The 25,713-nt window shown below is 50.7% G+C and overlaps 1 protein-coding gene across 1 annotated transcript in view; it reads left to right on the top strand.

Annotated features, from left to right (window-relative positions):
• Window positions 1–10,385: 10,385 nt before the first annotated feature.
• The window catches only part of RHBDF1 (rhomboid 5 homolog 1), a 38,472-nt gene continuing 23,144 nt past the window's right edge, over window positions 10,386–25,713 (top strand). The window contains exon 1 of the mRNA XM_082312422.1: window positions 10,386–10,493. The gene's annotated coding sequence lies outside the window, so the exon portion shown is untranslated. The remainder of the gene's footprint in view (window positions 10,494–25,713) is intronic.

The raw sequence follows: 25,713 nt of genomic DNA, 5'->3' as shown, positions 1-25,713 counted from the left end.
TCGCTGCGTCTGAGTCAGCAGCACTGGATGCCGCGGTCTGTCTGTCTTGCCTGGTCCCTGCGCTGTGCTGGCACTTTCCTGTCCTTCAAATGCTTCTTCTGGAGAGATTTAAGCGTTTGGTTTTGGTCTTTCTGGGGATCGCTGAGAATTTACATTGCCAAAGGCATGTTTCCTTGGAAATAATCCATTTAGAATCAGTACCAGTGGTCCCTGCACATAGCACAGCCTGTATATGAGCCAGTGGGTTATATATGATCAGCGCATAAGATGCTGAGGGTGAATCTCAGCCCAGCACCCAGGCTGAAGAGCTGACTTATGCTGGTCAAGGAGCTCTGCTCCAGTAGCCTGCAGTAGCCTGCAATCCCTCCCACATGTCCCAGCCATGCCACCGTTTGGATGCCAGTGGGGCTGATGCAACGAACCCAAAGGATGTGTGCAGACCTGGGACTCGGAGCATAACCCTGTGGAACCACCAAGCAAGATACCGAGTCGCCTTTGCTAGTCAACTCCAGTTGCAGCTAGATCCAAACTTCAACTCAGTGATGGCACAAAAATATTTGTGTTCTCCACGGCAACCACGTGGAATGAAAGGATGATGGTGGGGATACGCCCATTTCCAGAAAGGAGGTATCCACACTTTCCAATCTAACAAGGCCGAGATGGCTCCCCTCTCCCAGGGCAGCAGTCCTGGTCCAGGAGATGTGAGCACCGACATGCCTCGGCTCCCTGCCTGCAGCGCCCGTGTCCTTCATCTCTGGTGTCTGAGCTGTCAAATCCTTCCACATTCCTGCCTTAATCCACCCTTGGCAGCGCTTGCTGCTCCTGCCAGAGGCATTTCTGACCCTCCTCTCAGGAGTGCACCATGGCAGAGCGCGATGCAGCCGTGCGGTCGGGTGGCTGTCCCGCTCCCGTGGCCGGTGCAGGGAGCCCGGTGCAGGCTCCTCCGCCACCGTCGCTGCTGCAGTAAGGCAATGGCCCGCAGCCAGGGTCAGGTGTGAACACTTTTGTTCATGTACAAATAGCCACAGCTGAAAGAGCAAACGCTCAGTGAACAGAAAGGGTCCCCTTGCTGCCAGGAAACCACATCGGAGCTCATTTACCACTGACCTGCCACAAATGATCATCTGTGCAGCCATTAGGCAGCTTTGGCGGTCAGCATATCAGCATGTTGCTGATTAAATAATTCCAGTTGAGGACAGTCTGAGCCTACCAGTGTGGTGTGTGTAACCATGAAAAAGCATGGGGCCGCTGGAGCGAAATCCTGCTGTCTCGTACCACCAGCCTGGTGGGAAAGGCCATGAGGACCCAGCTCGCTCAGTTATAACACGTGAGTGGAAATGATGGTGGCACTGTGGAAGAAATATGCCTATATCCATTAGCAAAGGGGTTGTCCTCCATAGGTGGTGGCATGCTTTTGGGAAGGCTGTCTCTTGTACAAGGCAAGTTGTTTTACTGGACAGATCACGGATGTGAAGATGGTCTCAGTTCCTCCCTGTGAGCCAAGCAGCAAGCGTGGCCGCAGGGATTGCAGACAATACAGGGGCGTTTTTCGGCAAAAGGCCATGTAGAAGGCCGAGAGGAGAAACCATACTGCTGGCAGTCACACTGAAGCCACAGATGGTGAAGAAACCACATAACCAAAGGCTGGCCTTGAGAAAACATCCTAATTATCTTCCCCTGCAACCAGGAGTCACCACCGACCCACTCACAGCGGACACTGCTTTTTCCATGAGCTTGCACAGACCCAGGGGTTTCTTCTCCTTGGTAAATCCATGACGTCCCCAGCAGGGACACCATGCCAAACTGCTCCCAGGAGCTCAGCTCCCATCTGAAAAGCACCTGGACAGTCCTATACCCTGGTCTTTCCAACAATTCCCCAAAGCGTGATGGAGCTGAGAACGCACCAGGAAGCATCTGCGGGTGCCGGTATGAAGGTGGCATTGTGTTGAACAGAGATTTTGTGCAAAGTTTGTCCATTTTGCCTGATTCCTCTGCTATAAATGAACCTAAGAGCTGAAGGGCAGCTTTGTCCCCGTTCCCCCAATGTCTTCCTGTAGGTTTTTAGGCAAGACATTGAGCCTCTTGATCCCGGGGAGGATAATCGCTTCCATGGCTGTTGGCAAGGGTAGGAGCTGCCTGCCCTCAATGCTCAGTAGCTTGAGGCTGAGTATTTGCTCCATTCCCTTGGAGAGAGCAGGAATTATTTACTAGGGAAAAGATCCTCATTACAGCTGGAACGTGTCCCAGGGACCAGCGACCTCGAGAAAAAGCAAATTTGGTGATGAAACCAAAAGCAGAGGTGAAAAGGCCACCCTGGTGATGAGGTCTTTGCCCAAGCTGAACCCCATCAGTAATGGTTGATACGCTGCCAGGCTTGGGGACCGCCGGAGGAGCAGGGTCTCCCCACGGCAGCGTGCACGGCGTGGGGGCTTGTGCCCCGGCTCCCACCCTGCTGCTCTGCAAACAGGAAGCTGGCGAGCAGCTGCTGAATAAGTCATTTTGGGGAGTTTGTACCAAACTGGCTTTCAACTCCTGAATGTGTAGGAAGGAAAACGCCGTGAATACGCCTTTGTGACCAAGTTTGGCACCAGCCACACTCTGCAAGAGGGACAAGAATGTGGCCATTTAGAGGGGAGTCAGCTGCCCTTTAAGAAATGAAATGATCCCTTCCCTTTCCTGCGAGGCTTTATTCAGGGGAGAATAGGAATGAGACAGTGAGCAGCTTCTTTCTCTTGCTGGCACTGAGGGCTGTGATCCAAACCGTGGGTACCGGAGCGCAAGAAAGACCCCACTCCAGGGAAGCTGCACAGCCCAGCGATGAGCTCGTCCGGCTGGTCCCTCTTGCTGCAGCCCGTCTGCTCCAGGAGGAATCGGGCTGGGGCAGCGAAGCTCCAGATCTGCCCCTTCCCGAATGATCACACACACCCAGTGGTGATTTTGCTGGGACTCCAGCAAAACATCTGTCCGTCTCCTCCACAGGGCTCAGAGGGGTATTGTAAGTGAGCAGTTTGGAAGGCTTTGCCCTTTTCTGAAACAATTCCCCACCCAGTTTTTGAGAAGTTTCTGTATGTTACATTAAAAATGGACTGTGTCCAAACATTTGCGGGTTCTTTTTGGAAAGGCTTAGATATTTTGTACAGATCTTTCCTTTGTGGACAACTTAAAATCCACGGGCTTTGTAGCAATCTGGAATGAAGGCACACTCTGTTTTATCAAATCCTTTGGGAGGCTGGCCTTCGGCTTTCTGTCTAGTTGAAGCTTTGACCATATTCACTGGCGCAATTCTCGCGTCCCAGTGCAAGAGGGAGCAGGTCTCTGGGGCAGGCAGTCTGCCTTAGCTAAGGCTCTGAGAGGGCAACTTGATCATGTGTATACCCAAAAGCTCTCCAAAGAGTGACTTAGGAGCTATTTGAGTGACTGTCTTTGGGACCTCACAAGTCCTGAAGCAGTAGGAAGCTCCAGATGATTTCAAAACGCTGCACGTGCCAGGAAAAAGGAAAAACAAGCAAGGCAGATATTTGTAGGTTGGCTAATGCTAAGCTGTATTGCTCCACTGGGATCATTTGCTCCAAGTACACTTTTTATAATAAATGCTTGTAATAAAATGTAATACATGCAGGGGTCTTGGGTGGGAGTCAAGATTAACAGTTGCTTTTTTTTGGGGTTTAAGAATTATCATTCCTTTCTTGCCTTCCCCTGGTTTGGCATCTAATGACAAGCATAAACAGAAAATTGGTTAAAAACTTTGCTGGCAGCTTCCTCTTTTAACTGTGTCCTGCAGAAGGTCTGGAAAGGCAGAGACAGCTCCACCAGTGCTTCTTCATTTAAGGTCAGCAGTGGCTTCTTTAGTTCCTGCACCAAAAAATCTGCTGGAAAATGAGGAGTCTTTACAGCATAGGGAGTTTTGACAGATGTTTGGAGGCTCACTGTTGATAGGGTTTAATTACAAATAATCCTTCTGTTCCTGTTTGCATAGCACCGGTATTTCAGTGTACATGCATCGCGGTGTCCAGTTTTGGATCCTCAGAAGAAGAGAGGGGCAGAGAAACTGGAGAGGCCGGTGAAGGGCTACTGGGATGGCTGGGGCTGGGGAGGGGAGGCTGAGAGAGCGGCTTTGCTCACCCTGGAGGAGGAGATAGAGGGGATCGATATGCTCCTTGCACAGCCCGCGGGGGTTACAGGGACCCTGCAAGGGCAGGAGGCCACAGCAGTGACAAGGGAAACTGGCTGCATGCAGAGACAGGGCTCTTCCCCGTGAGAGCAGTGCAGCCCTGGGACAGGACCTGGTGAGGCGGAGGCACCTCCACCCTCGCAGTTCTTCAAAACTCAGCAGCAATGCCACACTCTAGACATGCCAGAGACAGAGCTCATAAAACCTTTGGAAGCTGGTAATCCCCTCCTCTTCCTTGGCTCTTGTTTCAACCTGAAAAATCAGGAATAGCGCAGAAGGACCAAAGCAGCAAAGCAGCGACAGACTGGGAAGAGGAGCCACCTTTCCAGCCATACCTTTTCTCATTGACTGGGCAGCAGAGGGGGACCAATAAAGTTTAGACCAGAACCCATGAAATTAGATTGTTTGGCATAGTTTTTACATTAAATATTATAGTTCCTTAAGTCTAACTAACTACAGTACTTCTTGCTAAACATTGACATGGTTAAATTATTTGTTGCTGGGGAGTGGATCTGTGTTACTGAAAAAGAGAGTGGATTTTACTTTGAAATTTCAGCCTCTTTGTGTCTTACTTGCCTATGCCAAAACTATTCTTAAAGATTTGTTTAAAGATTTACTGGATTTACACAAAGCCCTGTTATTTTAGCTGAGCAAGTTCTTTACAAGGTTGTTGTCAGCAACTGAAGTAATTTTTTCTCCAATGACTGAGTTCATATTTTTACATCAAGATAGCAAGATAGCATATCTCTGCTCTTTCTTCAAAAATGTGGTTTATTTCCAATAGACCAACCAAAATTCCTTGGCTCTTTTATGAACTCTTTCAGTTCATTTATGAGTAACTGAACTGGAAATCTTTTTTTTTTTTTTTAATTCAATTCTTTTTTAGTTAATATGAGATGCTGAACTTCATTGTGGCTAATGCTGGTTTGAGTCCCTTTCCATGATGCTCTCCTTTCTGAACTGAACTAGATCACTCATTATTGCCAATTTTGAATGTTCTCCTTCGAGGCTTGTCCCCAGCAGCAAGTTAGAAGCCACCTGGGCTAGCCTGGAGGGATGCAGTTACTGGTTGCAGGCTACCAAACCTTGCTTGTCCACCTGATGTTGTTTCTCACAGTGCTTTGGGGATGGGCTTCTTTGGCACCTGTCAAGCTGCTGTGCTGTGTTCCTACTTCATGTGCACCTCTTCTTCATCACCATGAGTAACTCTTAGCACTGGAAGCAAGTGTGACACCAGTGGCTGCTAAGGAGCCCTGGCGGGGCTGCAAGCAAGGACCCCAAACACCACCATGACATTCAGCTACTGGCCACAGAGCTCACACTCCTTGTGGTTCATCCTTCCCTTCTGGCATACATTCCCCATTAGCAGAAGTTGGACATTTAAATGAAAGTCACCGTTCAAAACTCAGGAACCCCAGAATTACAGTTCACCAACTAAAAGGTAATTTGTGCAATTTGAATTCAGCCTCTTCCATGCCTGCGTTCTGATAGCAAGGTTTGATCGCACACTTGGCGACTACACTCCATATTTAACTGTTTTATAAGAGTCCTCGTGTGCCTCTTGGAAATAAATCTGTCTAGTTTTGAAATTCTGAAGCAATAGTATTTCATCTCTTGCCAATAGTGGATTGGAAAATGATAAGATTCTTTCAGGCTACATAACAGATATTCTGGGGGTTTCATCTTACTTCTCCCGTGACATTTTTATTCCTTCCATATGAAAAATATGTATATGTATATGTTATATATATATATATGTCAAAAGCTCCTTTTTTTGTTGGAGTAAACTGGGGAGAAGGCAGCTATTTTGCTAAGTGACATTTCCTAAGTATTTTGGAAATAATAGCCCTCTTTACACATACTTTTCTCCCCTTTTTTTTTTTTTTCCAATTTCCCCAACAGGTTCACCAAAATGAAAATTGCCATTTTGATCCAAATGGATTTTCTGGTTGAAATATACAGTTTAAAATAAATATTTCTGTAAGGGCTGGCCATGGAATCCTGGTTTTATGTTATTTCCATTCCTCCACCTCCTCCTGCCACTGCAAACACACACATTCCCTGCAGCCAGAGCTAGGAATGATCAATTGCGATTAATCTGGGCAGAAAATGAAGGGGTTGAGTTTTGATGTGATTTCCTCGTGCTCTGCTGGGCAGCAGCTCCTGTGGCTGTGAGTCGTCTGGGGCACCACCACCCTCCCAGATACTCAGCATTTGGGCTCTTCTCCTGCCTTGTCTCCTGGTTTTGGTCCCCAGCCCCGCATGGACTTGCTGTACACGCCTGTGAAGTGAATTATCCATCCTGGTTTGGGCTGAATAAGCTACGGACTAGGACAGTGGGCCTTGGTTTTATTTTTGGGCCTCTTCCCTGGGCTTTAAGTCCTGGCTTAACACCCTGCCCCTGCTCTGTGTGCAGCCCTGCAGGCCTGCTGCCAGCTCAGCCCGGAGCACATCCAGCGCCTCGCCAGGTGCATGAAATTGCCAGGCTAGAGCCACCCCTCTGTCCCTCCTTGCCACCGCATGATCCCGCATAATAATGTCTGCAACGTCTGCTGGTGCCTGAGGGTGACAGAGGCTTCAAAAGACTTTCTGCCCAGTGTTAGGTTTTTAAACTTAATGTAAATTGAGTGGATTGTAAGAAATTCAAGTTGCAACATAGCTGTTTGTTAAAGTCTGGGGTTTTTTTTGAAAGCAAAAGGTATTTAATTTGCATTCTAAAAAGTGTCAATATATTTTTGCAGGTCAGCAGCACCATTCTCAGCCTGGCATCCGATCTGGAGAGGAGGCATCTGTACTCCAAGCATTTTGCCCAGACACTCGAGATGGATAGGCTGTTAGCACTCACAGCGCGGGAGAAAGGGCACTGCTGGGGCTGGGTGCTCAGAGCAGCCAGCGCTGCTCTTCCTGGCGTGAGGCTGGGGCAGAAAGCAGCAATGCCAGCTGCACATGCAGGAGCTGCAGGGGAGCAAGGAAGAAGAGGAGACTATTTCTGTAGCAGCTCTGGTGACCAGACCCCACAGTACCAACCCCGCTTCTCCTGTCCATGGGATACCCCCCCCGCACATGGGGCTGGGGATGAAAACCTGACTTGCCATTGGTACCCAGGAACCTGGTTTGTTCCCTGACGAGGGGACGCAGGTGATCTCCGATCCGCCCTGGAAATGCATTCCCCAAGGGGATTCCCCATCCTCTCACTCCTGGCAGTTCCCTCTCTGGCTCCTGGCCAGGCCACCTGCATTTGAAACTCTGTGGGACTTCACTTGGGTTTCTGTGTTATTAATCCTCCCCAGAAGAAATCCCAGGCCTTTCTGGACCTCTTCCCTGTTTGCTAGGACAGCTGCCAGGGCCGCGCTGCTGCTTCATGTCAGCACAGGAGGCACTGCAAAGCCCGTGTATTTCCAGAAGGCAAGGGGAGCTCTGCTTTCCCTGCGGAGGCTGCAATATGATGCTCTCCGCTGTGCTTGCCGGATACTGGGATGCTTTCTTGGCCTAAACCCTGAACAAAGCAGGTCAAAATCAAATAATCTGTCTAGATAACTGGCAATCCAGATAAAAATAGACCTCTGTGTTCCTGGTGTGTCCCAGCTGTCTTCACGTAACTGTTAGGCAATGCACACAAGCTGTAAGAAGGTAAAGGAAAGGGGAAAAGGAGCATTGCAGGGCTCCCCGGTGCCACGTGTCCAGCAGTGGCCATAAGCACATGCCAACACCACCATTTGCCTACTTGGATGTATAATCAATATACAGTGCAGCCCGATTTAATACGTGATGACACAGGATCAGTGCTCCAAGGGGCACTGCATACAAATGTGCATGCAGGAGGGAGAACCGTGTGGTGCTGATGAAGATGAGGTATTGAACAAACGTGGGAAGTACCCATGGGCTGTTCTGCACCCCTCCTGGCCGGTGCAGACCCTCCAGTGCCTGGCTGTAAGCAGGCAGGTATGTGGCTCGCCTGGCTGTGCAGGAGCAGTTTAAGTGAGCTGCAGCAGTAGAAGTGCTGCACTTCACATATTGATGGATATTTATTTTGCTGGGTCTTAACCACGTCTTGTGGCAAGATCACAGTTTCTCATGGGTTTCAAGCAGAAGGGAGGAAATTGCAGTTTCCAGCAGAGACGAACGAAGCAAATTCATGTAATCACATGTTCACGTTAAACATAACAAGCACCAGAAGAGAGCTGTCCTTCAGCTGGTCCTTGGAGGCCACGTTTCAAACAGAAGTACTCCCTGCAAGCATTCATGAGGGAGAAAACAAACAAGGCTGTCGGGCTGGATGATCTGCTCAGGACCAGGGCCGGTGGGTGACACTTGGCTCTGCTTCCCACTCTCACAGCCTACAAATGTCCCCTCAACACCAAACTGCTGCTGTGCACCGGCTCATGCTCGAGAGAGCAGCAGTCAGAAGCTGGCCTTAAGTCACCCTGCCCTATGTATTTTAGGCTGATAGGACTCCATGCACTGAAGGAGAAACACGCTGGGTGGTGATGGGAGCAAGGAGAGCGTGTTCTTGACCAAGAGGGTAGACTGCATCTGCCTAAGTGCAGATGCCTGCGGTTGTGTAAAAAAATCCCACCCCACAGACCCGGGGGGTCTGGGCAGGGAAGCACTGGGGAAGCGAGAGCTTGCGGGATGGGGTTAGCAGTGCTCTCTGCAAGAGCATTATACAGGAGCAAGAAATCACGTTTTGGTGAAAGAGCTTTGTTTTTCTTGCAAAATGCACGTACTGTTGGCAGAAGGCTAAGAAAGAGCAGGGGTGGGTCAGAGTCACACTCCGGCTCCAGAGCATTCCTCCTGGGAGATGCTGAAGGGCCTGCGAGTTCATCTCTGCTCTGTTATGTTACTGGACACTTCTTTTCCTTGTTTATGTGGTAGAAACATCTGAAAATAATTTGTGCCTATTAAGCTTCACGAAGCTTTGTGGCCAGTCCGGGTTCTGTGTGCAATTTGGTCTCCACCTCAGCCAGGACTATCCGGGGCTGATCTGTGCTTGTTCATTAGCTAACGAGACGCAATGTAGTTAGCAGGGCTCTCCGGGGGGCTGCCTTCGAAGCACGGCTGCCGTTGCTGTGCGTGGGCACGCAGGGGTGGGTGCGGTACCGATGAGCTCACCCTTCGCAGGGAGCGCCGGCGGCTCTCCCGCTCGTCTGTCGCTCTCGCGCGCAGGTCGGCAGGGAAGATGCAGTAAGATGGCAAGGAATATGTGCCCCCTCAGTTATTACTAATATAAAAAGCCCCCGCAGCTGTGGGTTGGGGACCTGCTGAAGAGGGATGTGCATGCTGCAGGTCTTGCTGGCGCTCTAGCAAACCTCTGCGTGAGCAGTACGTGCTGACCGATGCTCCAGAGAGGACGGATGGAGAAATCTTCAGCAACAATCCCAGGACAAAGGCGAGGATGGCTGAGCAATCAAGGTGGGAGGATGCCATCCAGAAGTGGGAAATGTTTAAGCTGGGAGGAAAGAAACAGCTTAGGGAAGGGGTGATCCCCTAACCATGTGGATGGAGGAGGAGGTGTGAAGAACTTGTTGGGAACCACAGGACAGGGCGGGGGGAAGAGGCAAGGAGCAGGTAAAGGACAGTGAAACGGCAGGAGCGAGGTGACTGGGAGCAGCCCTGCTGCCCTGGGAGACTCGGGGCTCCCCAGGCCCGGCAGCGGGGCCGGGGCAGGCCCGGCCGGGGCCTGGCAGCTCAGCCGTGCTGTCCCCTCCGCTGAACGTGACCCCCGGCCCCGGGGCTCCCCACACGGGGATCACCCCAGCTCCGCCCGGGCACAGCTGCTGCCAGAGCCGGGCGCTCCGGGGAAGCGGCGGCGGCGGGAGCACCCCGCGGGCCCGGGGCTAACGGAACCCGGAGTTAAACCGAGCCACCGCAGCTCGGCCGGGGGCCGGCGGCCGCAGGCCCGAAGGGCGATGCCCACCCCCGAGGCGGACCACCGACATCCACGGCGGGGAGGCGGGGGCTCCAGGCCCGGGGCCGCGGGGGCCGCGCTGCGGGGGCCGCGGGCGGGCCGGTGGCTTCCGCCCGGCTGGGCGCATTCCTGCACCGTGAGTCAGGGCGGCGGCGCGGCGGGATGCGTCGTCCCGCGGCCCCGGGCGCTGGCAGCTCCCCGGCGGGACTCAGGCCGCCGTACCCGGCTGGGTTCCCATCTCCCATTTGCATGCCGCGGCTGTGAATGGCGTGCCCGGCCGGCCGGCCCCTGGCACGGGGGAGGAGTCTCCGCGCCCTACGCGGGCCGAGCTCGGAGGCGCCGGTCCCTTAAGCCGCACTGGGGGGCGGCCCGACCCGAGCGGCGGCTGGCCGCTGCGCTTCGCCCGCCTTCGCGGTGAGTGGGGACCGAGGGGCCGGGGCGACGGCGGCGGTGGTGGGGGGACCGCGGGTCCGGGCGGGGGCTGCCCCGGGGCAGGGCGCACACGTGAGTTGCGGGCACCGGGCTCCGTCCCGTCCCGCGGCCCGGCCGCCTCAGCCGCGGCTCGGCAGCCCCCTGCTGGCGGCCCGACCGTGAGGGGCAGCCCCGCCGTTCGCCGAGGGCCGTTCCCTGCCCGGCTGAGGCGGCGCGGGCCGCGCCGCCTCAGCCGGGCAGGGAGCGGCCCTCGGCGGATCGCGGGGCAAGGCCGGCGCCAGGTGCCGGGCCCGACCCCTGTCAGCAGGGAGAAGCCCTCTGGAAATGGCCCCCCGCCGGGCACCGGCCTTCGGTGCCTCAGGTGGGAGCCCGGCCCCCTCAGCGACAGGCAGAAGCGGCAGCGTCGGACCCGTGTGATCCGGGGTCCGGCTCGTCCGCGGTTCTTCGGTGACCTCGGTGCTTTCGGCCGTAGGGAAGGTGCGCGTTCCTGGCGCCTTTCAGCCGATCCAAGTCCACGCTGGAGCTGAAAGGCCCCTCCACCGCCATCGCTTGCCACGCGTTCCCACCCACCCTCCCCTGATGCTGGCACCGGTGTTCCGGCAGCCACCTTCTGCGCCGATCTGGTGGAAAACCTATCGCTTTTTACACGTAAAGGTTCGTTTTCCTCCGGATCCAGTCCCTGAACTCTTTTCACACTGTGCCCCGCTGTCACGAAGCGGGGGATCACAGCAGCCCAACGCGAGCCTGGTTAAAGCTTTTGCAGGATCGCACCCCCAGCGCTGAGTCCTTTGGGACGTGTCCTCCCCCCGTCGTGGCACACTCACACTTAACTAGCCCTGCTGTGCTGAAGTGACCCTCCTGCTTTTCTCTCACGTAACTCAGGGGAGGGGAGCGGCAGCACAGACGCGTTTTGTCCCGTGCTGGAGCGTTTCTTGTGCACGACTTGGTTCTGGCTGCTGGTTCTCTTGCAGGTTGGCTTCGCGTTGGGGTGCGCAGCGTTGGTCAGGGATGTCTCCAGGCCGGGTCTCGGAGCGAGCAGGGAGTTGTTTCCTTTCTTCCTGTTTTTGTCCCCATGGCTGCTAATTTCCTCTGGGAAGAAAGCTGTGCATTCTGCAGTAAAGGAAAAAATAGTCACACGTCATGGGAAGGGACAAGGCAGTAAAGCCGAAGGCGCTTCTGAATGAAGCATGGGATGAGGAAGGAGCACAGGGTGTTAGCAGCAGTAACGCTGATAGAGCAGCAAAGGCAAGTAGCTGCCCTTGTGTGGTGAACACAGATGTAAAAAGGGTCCACGTAGGACGAGCTGGGGAGCAGACCCTTGGAAGGAGAATCGGATCTCCACTCCAGTGCGTGGGTATGTGTTGCTCTCCAGCTCTTCTGTCTCAGTGGTGCAGGGTTTGCAAGAAGAGGTAACACGTGTTAGATTGGTTGATATAGTTGGAAGAAACAGGTGAACTTTCAGATACTTCCTTCCTTCAAGATTGGATTGTTAAAAGGACTTTACGAAAGGCCTTCCGTGCCTTAAAGCTTGTCCGCCTTTTTTTAACCCTCTGTTGCTCTAATAACAGCTATCCTCCCTCCCTCCTGTGTCCTTAGATCCTTGTGGCTACTGCTGGGCAGCCCAGGTCTCCGCTGTCTGTCTGCGGGCTTGTGGGGAGCCCGTGCCATTCCTGAGCGGGGACCCTGCCAGCCTCCCAAGAGGTGCTGTGGATTTGGAACAGGGGAACGAGCTTTGTTACGGTCTCTGCGCTCATCAGTCCTGACCCCCCCCCCCGAAGGCAGCAGCTCTCACGTGTGGCCATGTGTCAGCGGTGTGCCTGCTCCTGTGCCTTCCCATGAAAGGAAGTTAACGCTGTGCAGTGTACAAGCAACTCCCACAAAACTAGTTCTGCTCTGGGACTTCCCATGACAGGCCTTTTTTCTTTTTTTTTTTTTTTTTTAAGCAATATGCTTGCAGGAGATCTGCCTACAAACTGGCTTTTCAGGTTCTGAGGAAAGCCATGGGCTGGCCCCGGTCTCAGGAATGTCTTGCTCTGTGCTGGGTAGGCTTCAGCCAGGGTGCCGAGCTTTAGATGTGGAGAGCGCTGCTCGCCTGCAGAGCAGAGCAGGCACCTCTGCTCCAGCAAGCTCGTCCTTCCCGCGGCTTGGTGCTGAGAGCGCATGGCCCTGACGTGTCACCTCGGTCAGGAGTTACATCCCTCAGAGAGGGCCAGCGCCTCGTCACCGGACTTGGCAGATGGCTTGTTTCACTTTCGCGGTGGGGACTGCAGTGAGACTGCAGCTGAGCGAGGTCGCGGGGCAGGAATAGGAATTCCTTTTGGGGTCATCAGTCCTGTTCCTCTGGAATCCAGCCCCGGAGAGTAGCCAGCAAGTCCCAGCACGCTCCCCTGAAAGAGGCAGGGTCTGCTGAGTGTGGTGTGATAGGACAGTTTATTCTGGGCACACAGCCCACATGCTCAGATATAATTAGTAAAGATTTGATTCCATTCAGTGTGTCAGATCTCTCTGCAGCGCAAACTAAAGCCTGGTTAGTGCCGGAGATGGGCAACATGACCAGGAATCCTGGGTTGTTTTCTTCTTCCATTCAGTGCATCCAGCAAAAAGGTTGGCAGAGCACCCTGTGTGCTCCTGGGGATGCTGCCTGCTGAGTGGGACTAGCTGTCAGCTGCAGATCCTGACATTTCTCTATCTGTATCTCTAGAGCTTTTATCCAGCAGAATAGTCTTTGATAAGATTCTTCCCTTGTGGTTGCTGCTTTTCTTCCTTAGTTATCTCTGGAGGCTTTGGCGTCCCATGGAGACCATGCGCCCTTCTTGGAGGTTCCAGCATTAATTGTGACCCAACACGACACTTCTTTTAATTGCTGTTCCTACAGCCCCCCTTGCCTGTTGCCAGTATATGACCCATTTCAGCAGAAATACTTAAAACTCAAGGATGGGTTCCTTCCTTCACATTTTCCCTGGACTCAGACGTGGATTAGTTTCCTTTCTTTTCAGCTGGAGAGGTGCTGGGCCCCAAGTCTAACTTCATCATCATCTAGTTGGAACAAAACAGACAGGAATGTGCAGATCTGGCACTGTTATTGTAAGGTTGCCTCCCTGCTGCTGGTTTCCTACCTGCTGTAGTTTTAAGTAACTTGCAGAACATATGTGTTGCCGGCCTGCTCAGAGAGCTGTGTTGCATCCTCTCTGCTGAGGGTGTGACAGTGTCTCAACTTGCGCTGTGGGAGCTGCAACCTGAATTTAGTGGGAGTTGTGTCTGGGTCATGGCTACAACGTCCCAGTGCTGCTGGAGAGTAGGGTGAAGATGGTCTCTTTCCTCAGAGGAGGAGAAGCCCTGGTGTCCAGGGTCATGCAGGTAGTTGTCTCCCCAGTGGTGAGGTTTTTTTTAGCTTTGTGGTTGGTTGGTTTGGTGGGTTTTTTTTGGTCTTTTTGCTTGCTTATTTGTTGCCTTGTTCAGAACTAGCAGACGAACCAGTTGAACTGAATGGACATCAGGATCTGTTGCTTACTCCCTTAGTGTCCAGTGAGGTCAGCAGCCACTATGCAAGTAACAGAAAAATGTTTAGGAAGGGACAATCCCAGCCCTGCAGCTATTAGTCCGAAGAGATTAGCGAGGCAACAGGCAAGATTTAACCTTGGAAGGAAATGGATCTGTTAGCGTTTCCCATGGCTGTGCTAGTAGCCCTATTTCTGTGTCCTTGAAGGACCCGAAACCAATTTGGTGTGTGGTGTGTGCTCTTGCCATCCAGGCCTGCTTGCACGGAGTTGTAAAGACCCTCACCTCCAGCACGGGGAGGGCAAGGCTTGCCTGCCAGCCTCTGTTTTCACAGGCAGGCTTGACTGTGCCATCGGGAAGGTCTAGGGGCAGCCCTGAGAGAGTGAGGTTTCCACAGGGAGTGGTGGGAATTGTGTCTGTGCTGAGACTGCCTATTGTCGTGTCCTTATTAGCTGAACTTCAGGGGTTTCCGATTGCTTGCTCCTTCTTTTGGTCCTGCTCATCTAGCTGCTGTCCAGGACTGGTTGGAGCCCACTTCAGATCACATCTCTTGTTGTTTCGGTCCATGCTGCTGTAGGAATGAGGAAGTGGGTTTTTTTTAATGTGTGTTGGGATGATGCCACAACGAGCAAATTAGTAGCTGAGTTTTTGAAGAAATCGTCCAAACTATGGTCAAATCCTTTTGAATAACAAACAGTGGGTCTTTGCTACTTGATGAAGGTGGAGAGCTTATTCTTCATGTTAACCTTAACTGCTAAATCTTTTAAAGCTATAGAGTGCAAGTTTCATTGATTGTGTGCTCTGTTTGCTGCAGGGACAGCAAATGTGAGATTGACATAAGGCTTGTTGTTGCTGAAATTTCCTTTGGGTGCACTCTTCAACTATGTAGATATACCATTTGTTTCAAATATAATTAAAGCTAGTTTTTGCGTACTATAGAAATGTTAGAACTATCACGATACAGACCTGAGCAGCGGATATGTTCTCAAATTCTGGGGCCTTTAGCAACAAACAGACCTTGCCTTAGTAATCAGAGCATCTCTAAAGTGCAGAGATTATTAAAGGAAATGTAATTTCTTCTCAGTGAACTAAGAAGTAGCATTGCAAAATAGTTCCCTGGCACAGTACAGCCTTCCCAGGGGCAGAAGAGATATCAAGACATGCCCGATCTTGCCTTTTCTGGAAAGCCTACCTTTGCCGCCTCCTCCCCTTCCTGTTTCCACTTCGCTGCGAGACAGCCCCTTGCTCTGCTGGTCAGCAGCAATCCCTGCTTTGAAGGTTTTTTTTTTTTTTTCTTTAAAAAGGAACAATCCGTATGAGGTCATCCTGAAGCTGTGCAGGATGCTGCTTTTACTGTTCTACAGGTCCGGCACTTACAGGGCTTTGATTCAGTGAAAGTTACAACAGCTTGAATTTTAAAATCTTGAGGGCTCAGACGGCTGGGTTGATGAATACAGCTTCCCTGTTTCAGGAGTTACTGCCCTGTAGCAATCAGCACATGGGAGATATGTTTCTCTGTCGCTTGAATTCAAAGCCCAGTGCTTTAAAGTGAACTGCAGAAGACAGCAGGCTGTGAGTTGTTTTGCCAAAAAGTGGGAGCATGCCTTCCTTTTCTCTGACTGCTCTGGGACTGTAATTTCAGGGAGAACAGTGAGAGAGAACGTGCCATTCACTCAGATTGAAGAAGTGTGGTTCACTTAGATTTTTTTATTTTTTTTTGCTAAAACAAAGTTAGAATTATGATTATTTCTATTTGCATTATAAATCAGTTGGTGCATTGGGCACACATGAACGTACACATGCGTACACACACCTGCAGAGCAAGACAAGCTCTTCCTGCAACTGCTTTCCAGTTAGACAAAGCAGGAGATGGTGTGTGGCCGGCTGTTGAGCACTAGCAAGAGTAGAAATTAGAGCATCAGAGTGGCAGGCTAGCTCTCCTGTGTCCCTGGCTAAATCAGCTAACGCTTAGGAAGAGCAGCTCCAGCCGAACCAGCTCTGCTTCGAGTCCTTGGCTGTGTAATTGTTCTTTTGAAGGCTCTTCATTGGGCCTCATTGCTGTGGGCACTGCTGGTGGATGCAGGCTTGTTCTCTCGCTTCTGTCCAGGTGAAGAGAACTGTGGTCGTGTTGGAGAAAGCAGGTGTGTGATGGTGAGTGAGGATGCTCTGAATTTCAAAGGAACATGCAAAGAAAGCTGGCCTGAATGGCTGAGATGCAGGCTTCCATCCTTCCTGAGTGTAAAGTCTGTCTTCTGCTGGCTCCAGCGTTTGTTATTGTTATTTCCTCTAAGATTTTTTTTAGGTTGCTATTCAGCGTGGTTTTATATAACTTTCCATAGGAAATGTTGTCATTTGTGGCAGTTTTGATCTCATTTGCCAGTGAGGCATTTTTATTTAGCACAACAAACAGTGATTCTTAGCTGCTTTTAGTACCGAGAGCCTTTGCCATAGAGGTTGGGTGGCTTCTGGTCTAACATAATTTTTGGTTTGGAGTATTGTAATCTTTCTAGGAGAGGTTGCTAGTTTTGGCCGTTGCTTTTCCATCAATTGTTTATTGATGTTGTATTTTCTAAATTAACAATGTTACAATCACTAAAAGGCATTACCAAGAAAATTGCTCTTGAGGTGGGTGCACAGACAGCAGCTGTTCCAAAAGCAACCAGAGCCAGTGTTTACTGCTGTCTTGAGAGTCATACCAGTGCTGTGTTCCTAGCTTTCCTTGTGTCCCGAACCCTTACGGTACTTGTGATGAATATGAGAGCTGGTAGAAAAAAATCACAAATGCAGAATTTCAGTGAGAAATGATACCTTTGTTAAAATGCAGTGGTAGGATTTTGTTGGCTTTGTCTTTTGTTTTCTAATGTGGGGTCATGGCCGTGCTGACAAAAGCATTTTTGTGAATCTTACCTTGCTGTATAATCGAGGCAATAACTGTGTCCATGGTACTTGTGGATCAGCCCGTACTTTACAGTGCATCTGTTTTACTAGTAATGAAAATAAATCTGGAACATGGTTTTCTGGAGCCCCATTGAATCATTGCAATGAGTTATATGTGTACTAAAATAGTTTCTGTGATCACTCTTTCCTGCCTCTTTGTTAACAAGGAGCTCTAGCGACGCTGAAGAACGTGTAGACCCAGGCAGAGTACTGAAACAACTGGGCTTTGAGGCTGCTGGGGACCCCAGACCGAAGGGCTCTGCTGGCTCAGCGCGGGCACTGCTAACCAATGGGCAGCTGTGGTTGCCTTTGAAAAGGGTTTAAGAACAAGGCTTGCCTAGATGATTCTTCCTCTGGATGCACTTCCACTGTTGGCAGTCTGTTGTTTATAATAGGAATTACTAATATTTGAGTTGTTAATGTGATTGTACTTGTTATCCATTCTGGCTATGTTCGCTATGGCACCGGACCAGCGGTAGTATCCTGGCTTCCTGCACAGGCGTGCTGAGATGCATCAGCCATCAGGTAGCTGGTAACAGATCTAGGTGGAAACCAGCTCCTTTTGAGGACCAGGCAGTGCTGAGTCTACTGGCTTCCCTAAGGAATGGGAGTGCTGGTCAGTGCTGGTTTCTTGCTCCCCGTGTTTGATGCACTGTCGCTAGAGCTATTAGCAGGTATCGTCATCAGTCCGTGTTCAGATGTAGCCTGTAAGTGGCATGCTATGACCAGAGCATTAGGATGTGGCTGCTGGAAATGTGGCTGTTGCATGTGATGGCAGGCTGGTGTCTTCTGTGCAAAGCTGCAAGGTGTGTTCGTGGAGAAGCACAAACAGGATGAAGACACCAAAGTACTCCAGAAGGTCTGCCACTGCTCCCTCCTCTTTGTTGGTTATGTTTTATGCTCAGACTGTTCCCCTTGCTGGTTTCTAGGTAGGTTGTAGACGGCTCTGTATTGGGTTTACTCTAGGAGGTGGAGTTGGGTGCTGATTGCTCATCACCTGGGCCCTGCGTGGGCTCTGGGGTGCAGGCGTGCTGGCTGGTGCTGTGAACCTGCTTCTGTCATCTGGGTCACACGTCTCCTGTACCTGGCTCCCTTACACCTAGTTGCTTTGTGGGTGCCACAGGCCATAGGTGAGCAGGGGAAACTCATCCCTTGGGAACCCTTCTATGGAAGCTGCCCGTGCGTGAGGCTTAGCTGTCAGCTCTAGAGAAATCTGTGGATGGTTTGGATGTTTTCCCATCTAATGACCCCACCAAAAATTCACTCTGCCTCTGGTGATATAGTAGTATTTGATTCCTGCTGCACTCAACACCTGCACTGAGGGCACTTCTCAGAAGAGTATTTAAGCCTGAAGAGATGCAGAACCCACCACCTCCCTTGTTATAATTGTTACCTTCCCACAGTGCTACAAGTGTGAGTTTTTGGCCGTGTTTTCACGGTCGCTTTAAACTGTGCTGCCTTGAGAAGCAGTCCAGTCATCTGGCTCCAGCTGGTCTTTTTGTTCCTGCTTCTTCCCCTTTCCTTCTGCTGGCACAAGTGTTTGTGGAGCCATGTGGTGACTTGGATCAGGGAAGGAGCTTGGGCTGGAACAAACCGTTTTCTTTGCTGAGCTAATGTGGGTCGGTTCCCAGTGTGGATCACCCAACAGCTGCGGGGATGCTCGTGCCAGCACAAGGAGAGGGGCAACACAGAGGGCTGGGGGCACTGCTGCTTCTGTTGGCTTGCACCTCTTTCAAGTGGCCATGACACCTTTATAGCTTGAATTTTGAGTGTTGGCTTCTGTGTTCTTGTTACTATTTTGCCTTTTGTCTGCTGCAACAAAGGGACCTCGAAGATCAGAGTCAGTTGCCTGTGTGGATGTTTGCAGGTTGCAGTTGGGGTCATGTTTTAACCTGTATTTGGAGAAGTTCACCTACAGATCTGGAGACTAACAGGAATCAGAAAAGTTTTTTGAGCTCCCTGTTTTTCCTCTCTCTTCTGTATGAGGGCACCAGACCTGGATACCCTTCAGGTCCCATGTGAAGCTGCTTTGAAAGCTCTTAATGCTGGCGTTCCAGTAGGAGCTCATTTATGGTTGATTTCCATCATGACCTGCGTCCTTTTCTGAAAATCAGGAAACTCAGTTGCTCAGAGGGACATCAGATCTGCTTTCCTGATCATGGGATTGGCTCACATACATTCAGACTTCACTGGCAGATATTTTTATTACCTATATTTAAAACCCTCTGGCTCTGTATATAGCTGAGCCTTCTCCAAGTTCAGTGGGTCCCAGCTGAAGCTTTGCACTCTCGGTGTGCCTCTTGCATACCAGCATCATTCTCCAGGGCTTTGGATGAAATCCAGACCCTTGGGTTTTTTTCCAAGGTAGCTTCCTGTTTCCTGCCTAGGGGTCTGCCTGGCCTCTTCCAAGCCAGGAAGTTTCCACTGGTATTTCTCAGCTAATTAAATAAAGTGGTTCATGGGAAGATCCCTCAGCTCTGCCTTGGTTGCTTGGGTAGTTGCAGAAGTTAAAGACCTTCCCCGTAGCATTCACCCCACCTTGGTGGGTTCCTGCTGGCGCAGCTCTGGGGTGGTGCTTGCGTGCTGCTTGTCCATGATCTACTTGCACGCTGGTTTTATGGCCACCTGCTCAAGCGTGTAGCTCCCGTTCTAGCTCTTTCTAGAGTGCTGGTTGAAAAGAAAACTCTCAGGAGGAAGACTGTGTGCCTTTTAATTCACTCTCTACAAGGCAAAGGCCTCTGTTCCATTGGAGCTTGTGCAAAGGCTTTCGCTGCCCCAGATCCATTTCTTCCATGTTCTACTTCGACATAAAGTTTAAAAGACAGTTTGGGTAGGGACGGGCCTTTCCGATGTGCCACACTGGCCTGCAGGAAAGCTATGTCTTTTAATAAGAGGTTGGCTATACCCCAGTTCTCCTGTCTGGTCCCTCTTCAGAGGAGAGTGCAGGGGCTCGGTGTGCTGCATGTATATTGGCGGGGGCAAATGCAGTTCCCCAAGCGCTGATCTGCGAGGCTGGGGATGGAGGAGCACTGTCACATTGGCAGGGGACAAAGGCTTGGGCTGTAGTTTGATGTTTCAGCTAAGCTGCTGTCGTGCCGAGTTATCACTGAATAGGCTGGTCCCTTCCTCTTTCAGGTTGCACAGAGCTTATCGGAAAATGTCTGAGCCTCTTCAGGATGTCAGATCAACAGGCAATAATTTAGTAGGGTTAGGTTTGTGCTGGTAAAACACCTTGAAGTGGCTCACTGGAGTAAAGCAAGACTGCTCTTTGGGTAGCAGCTAGCTGTCAGATTGGTTTGCTTGCAAGCAGAAGGCAGGGCCTTGGGGAACTGTTGCCTGCGTGATGTGGTGCAGGCTGTTGTAGGCAGCATCAGTCCCTACCAGCACTCAAGCACAGCTTGTGCATGGCAGAGGGCGGCGAGAGGGGCGGTGGGCAGTGTGTGGGAACGGTAGTCATGCCAGCTCCCTGCTGCGCAGGGCTAGAAGGGCGGTGTGTCTGCCTAGCTCGCTGCCAGGCTTGTGCTCAGAGGTGCCTGGATTGCTCAGACCCCAGCTTCTGCTTGGCCGCCTGTGAGTCTGCAAAGCCTTACGGCATCTCCTCCGAGGTCGGCAGCGAGGGTTGGGAAAGCGGGAGAGCCCTGCACAGGGCCGCTGCCAGGGGAGTGCTGATGGCTTTGTTTCATTTCTGAGGTAGTTCCTTGAGGTGGGACACGGTGGTGGTCTCAGCCGAAGCCTGGGTGTTGCTGTGCCCTTTACAGCTTTCCCCAAGAGTGCAGGGTCACAGGCCAGTTACACCTTCCCCGTCCCTGCCTGCCCTCAGCCCCTCCATCTGGCTTGTTTTAAAGGTCTGGCTTGCGTCTGGTATTTGAGATATTATTTGTAACTTGTTGGGTCTGATCCATGCTAGATGGTTTTATTGGCAGCCACGAGACCGAAACCCCACTGCTCCTCTTCTCCTTGGACTTCCTGCCTTTTCCCGGCTGTGCCAGCAGAAATCCTCCTGGAGGGAGAGGCACAGCCAGCAGCCCGCTGTCTCCCTGGCTCGCTCTGTCTGGAGAACACATTTAGGATCCCGGTTTCTTTGCTGTCTCTCCACCTGGATGCCTGCCGGTGTGCCTCAACCAGGACAGCTGCATGGGCAGACCCCTTCAGGTACACGGGACTTGCCTGGGACTCTGCATAGCAGGCACTGCAAATACAGCTGTTGCAGTGATGGGGGTTTGAAAAATGGAGGAAAACAGCTGGAGGCTGACCATGGGATGTGGTGATCGGATTGCAGCGGAATAGCCCCAGTGTCTGTTACCTCCTGGGGGTGTCTGTAAGAACACGCACACGCTGTGCTGGAGAGGAGCAGTGTTGTTGCAAAAAGCAGATGATGTGTATTTCTGTGGTAGGGTTGAATGAAGTTGGGTTTTTTGTTTTGTTTTGGTTTTTTTTTTCATTTGAAATGTTTTTGGGAAAAAAACAGCTTTATTTTAAATGGGAATGTTGGTAAAATGGAAATTTTGGAAGAAAAGATCAACATCGGAATAGCTTCAGTTGTCTGTTTAAATGGAAGGATAGTCGGTCTTTTGAAATGACTGTGCAAATCTCTGAATGTATTTGAGATGCCTGTCAATTTTAGGTGCATGCTCAGGCTTCTGTACAAGGCTTTTCCTTCTCTGTTTGGGTTGGTGGATTTCACTAAGCAGCTTTTCTTGATCATGTGCCAACTTCTGGAATTTAATGCACTCTCCCTCTTTCTTCGCCTGACCCACAGCACAGTGGATTTGGCTTTCATTCTGGTACTCTGCCCTTGCTTTGGCAGGGAGCTTTTGAAGATGACTTTCCCAGAGTATCTGCGATATACAAGTTTTTTCTTTTGTTTGTTTATTTTAATTGAAATTGACTTTATTAATAACTTTTGTTCTGCTGCCACAGTTGTACATGCAGCCGATCGGTTAGAAGCTAGATTTGCAAATGCTCTGTGTTCAGCCCATGTGCTGGAGAGGAGTTTGTATTTCTGGATTCCCCAGTTTTGTGATGCTGAGGGAACGGCTGCTGAGTGGACTGAGCAGTGCAGGTGGCGGCACCAGGACTGGGACTGTGCCAGCACTGGGAGGAGAAGGCCAGGCAGGTACTGGGCCATTCCACCTCTTCCCAGTCTCTTCAGACAGTCTCCTTACCCATGTCTCCAATGGCTCTTATGTGGTTTTGGTAATAGCGGAGACTTCTCTCTTGATGCCACTTGCTGGAATCGCTATCCTGATGGTTTACAAAAGTTGAGTTTCAAGGCCCAATGACAGTTCACAAAAGCTTGAAAGCATGAACATTTCCACCTACCCAGGATGAAGATATTTAGCTGATGTCTGGGTTGGTGGAGCATTTTCTAGACTTTGGGAGACACTGCAAACCACAAACACAGGTGAGAGATCTGGAACAGCTCCTGTCCAAGGAGTGAGCATCTGGATGTGGATCCTGCTGTGTTTGTGGGAAGAGGATGGTAGGAAGGGCATGGATGAGATCTGCAGAGTCAGGATTGGCATGGAGAAAGAGGATAGGGGAAAGCTGTTCACTCTTCTACCCCAAGAACTGCAGGGCATCAAGTGAACCCAGGAAGTGGCAGGTTTAGAGACAAACTGAAGAAGGTGGCTTGTCACACAGCACGTGTTTCGGCTGTGGAGCTCTTTGTCATGTGCAGTTATGAATACTAAAAGTTTGCTTGGATTAAAAAAAGAGTTGAATAAATTCTGGAAGAAAAATCCTTGAGTGGATATGGAGATGGATACAGAACCATTAAATGCAAAGACATCTCTGGCACAGGAAGCCTCCGAGTTATTCATAGCCCATGCCATGACTCTGTCCTGGGAGATACGACTGTCGAGTGATCCTGTACTCTGTACCCGTTGCCAGGCATCCTCTGTTGGAAATGAGATACTGGCTTTAGACGGACACTTGACCTGACCTTGCATGGCTGTGCTGTGTATGTTGCTATCCTGCTGCTGCCGGTGACCTCTTGAAAGCACTTATTAGGGCAGTACTGAGAAATTGGGACTGAGGATATGGGACCATTCAAATGAAATATGTGTCAATGCAGTCAACTTTGAAACAAAGCCCATTGGCCCAACCAGATACATGGACACTGTATCGTGAAACACTAGCCCCTAAAAATCATCAACGGGTTAGTGTGAAACTCGGCATGTGCTTCTAGTGCAGTGCTGAGACAGAAGTTAGTGACGGCAGCACTTTGAGTGAGGACTAGGTGTAATACAGGGTGTTACCTGCCTTGCAAAGACTTATGTTCAACCATCCAGCTGTACATCTATGTACACAGCTATACATCTATGTACAGCTAGTCTATACGTCTATGTATACAGCTGGATCCACATTCAGTCTCACCGTTAACCTCCTGGAGACCTGGCTCTTGTGCCCATATCCCAGTCTCTTTTGTGCCCTGGGTCAGAGGCAGTTGACTGACCTGTGCTGCGGCCGCGTGTTCACAGTGTGCAGAGAACCAGGCCCTGCTAGGGCCAGCGCTGCAAGCTACATCTTACCTGTTTGCAAGGTTTATTCTTGGCCACTCCAGATGGACACAGGTAGTTGGGAATGCTGAGCAGCTCTGCCTTCAGTGCACCCTTTAGGGAACATTTTAGTAAGTAAAAAAGGTCAAACTGGTAGAAGAATTTGCTCCTGAGTTAAGGGTGTTAAGTTAAGACTCTGTTTGCAGTCACCCTTGAAACTCACCTGGTTTTTAAATAGAGTGCACTTATACAATTATTATATATGCATTTTGATGCTTTGCTATTTAAAGAACTCTTTAACTGCTGAAGTTGGGAGAAAGCAGTCTATTGCTCTGTCAGCTATGCGAATTTCATCTTGAGATCTTCTTCTTGCTTAAAGTACAAAGTTGAGTCAACTTTGAGGGTAATCATAAGGCCAGGGGCTTGACCCCGTGTGTGTGCATGCTCTGTCCTTCTCTTTGCATGTGGCGTGTGTGCACACCTCTGGAGATCCCCATGCAAAGGTTGCAGTGAAGCCAGCGTGATGGATACGTGGACATCCCTGTCTGTGGCAATTTAGGAAGGGGGACTGAAAACAGATTTCATTGGAAAGTCTTTCACGGAGCGTAGTGCTGTTGTGGTAGCTTTTGGGCAATACAGGAGTGATTCATTCACTGCCTTCCTGGCTTGGCCTCGCTGTTTGATAAAGCTGCAAATCTTACACGTGTGTATGCTTTATGCCCACAGCACCTGCTCTCAAAGGCAGCTCTGTAGGTGGACAGGAAGGAAGCTGAGTGATGTCTTCTCATTGAAGAGATGCTGGGAAAAGAAGAGCTGCTAGTTCAGAAGCTCTGAATTTGCCCTTGAAGGCACAGAAAGGAGGCTCTTGAGTTGTGTCAGGAGGGGCATGTGTGAAATAGGTTGTGTTTGGTCATACCAGAGTGATGGCTCTGTCCCTCTTGGCTGGTCTCTGATCAGAGCATCTCGGGAAGACCTGGTATTCATGATCCTTGTGGGTAAATGCTGGAGCTCTTTGCGTTGCACCAAGGGAGTTTTTCAGATATGAGAAATCTGCTTTGCTTTCTGACCTCACCGTGAAGACAAGTTTGCCCGTTTTGATGCAAGACTGAAAGCTATCTCGTAGCAGATTTACCCTTACCAAGAGCAGGCGAGAGTTCCCCTAATACTCTCAATATTCTCATCTTATAGGAAGTTAGAACAGATGCATTTAGTCACCCCTGCGGCTAGGGGTGGAGGGAAGAAAGGAATTGTGTCTCTCTAACGTACGGCACTGTGTCTGTGCACACAGGACCGTGGTGCATGTACAAAGGGCATGTCTGTACAGGCTAGATCATGAATTCCCAGACTCTTGGGGGCCTGTGGTATTTGCTGAAACCCAACCTTCATCCACCTACAGCTGAGTCCTCCGTTTCTGTCGTTCCGGCTCAGCTGAGCACAGCGCTCCTGGCAGCCAGCCCAGTTTGCGCGACTGAGCTAGCAGCTGGTCGTCAGCTCCTTTTAGATGAGATTCTCTTCTCCTAACCCAATCCAGATCATCCCCCACTCCCTTTTGTTGACCTATTTCCCTCCCCGCCTTGTATCTTTTGCAATGGTAAGCTTCAGTGTTTGTGCAGCTCCCTTTCCAGAGCAGCTGCAGTGAGCTGTGGGAATATGGTGGAAATGCCATGAAAGGCAGCGCGTGTTTCAGAGAACTAGTGCCTAATTTAGGTTGGGAGGGACGTTTGCAGGTTGTCTGGCTCAGCCGCTGTGCAAGGCAGGGATAATTCAGGCTGCTCAGGACCTCATTTAGTTGAGTGCCGCATGTCTCCAAGGGTGGAGATCCCTCTGCCTCTGGTCCTGTCCTAGGACTTGGCCACCCTCAAGGAAGAATCCTTGCATGTTAAACTCATTGTGCATTTAAAAGAAATTGACTGTGTTAACATTGTAAGAGCACTGAGTTTTAATCCAAATAGAGAGCTTTTCTCCTACTTCCTTTCAAATCATGTGTGCCTGCTAAGTTAACTGGATGCTTATTCCATCTGTCTGCCATGGTAGAGGACGAGGCTGGGACTCTTAATTTTTTTTGTCCCCTATAGGATCTGTGGCCTAGGACAACACAAGGAGGGAGCTGGGAGGGAATTGGATCTGTTGTCCCATTCAGCACAGGCTTGTAGAATAACTTGGGTTGGAAGGTACCTGTGGAGGTATCTGAGCTGATCTCCCTCCGATTAAATCTGTTTTCTTCGTTGTTTCTCTGAGTGTGCACAGTAAAGTTAAGTGCTCTACCA

Source organism: Platalea leucorodia (genome assembly GCF_965183815.1).
Source record: "Platalea leucorodia genome assembly, chromosome: 5".
NCBI lineage: Eukaryota > Metazoa > Chordata > Aves > Pelecaniformes > Threskiornithidae > Platalea > Platalea leucorodia.
Note: the sequence above shows the minus strand (reverse complement) of the source record. Positions and strands in the feature narration are given on the sequence as shown.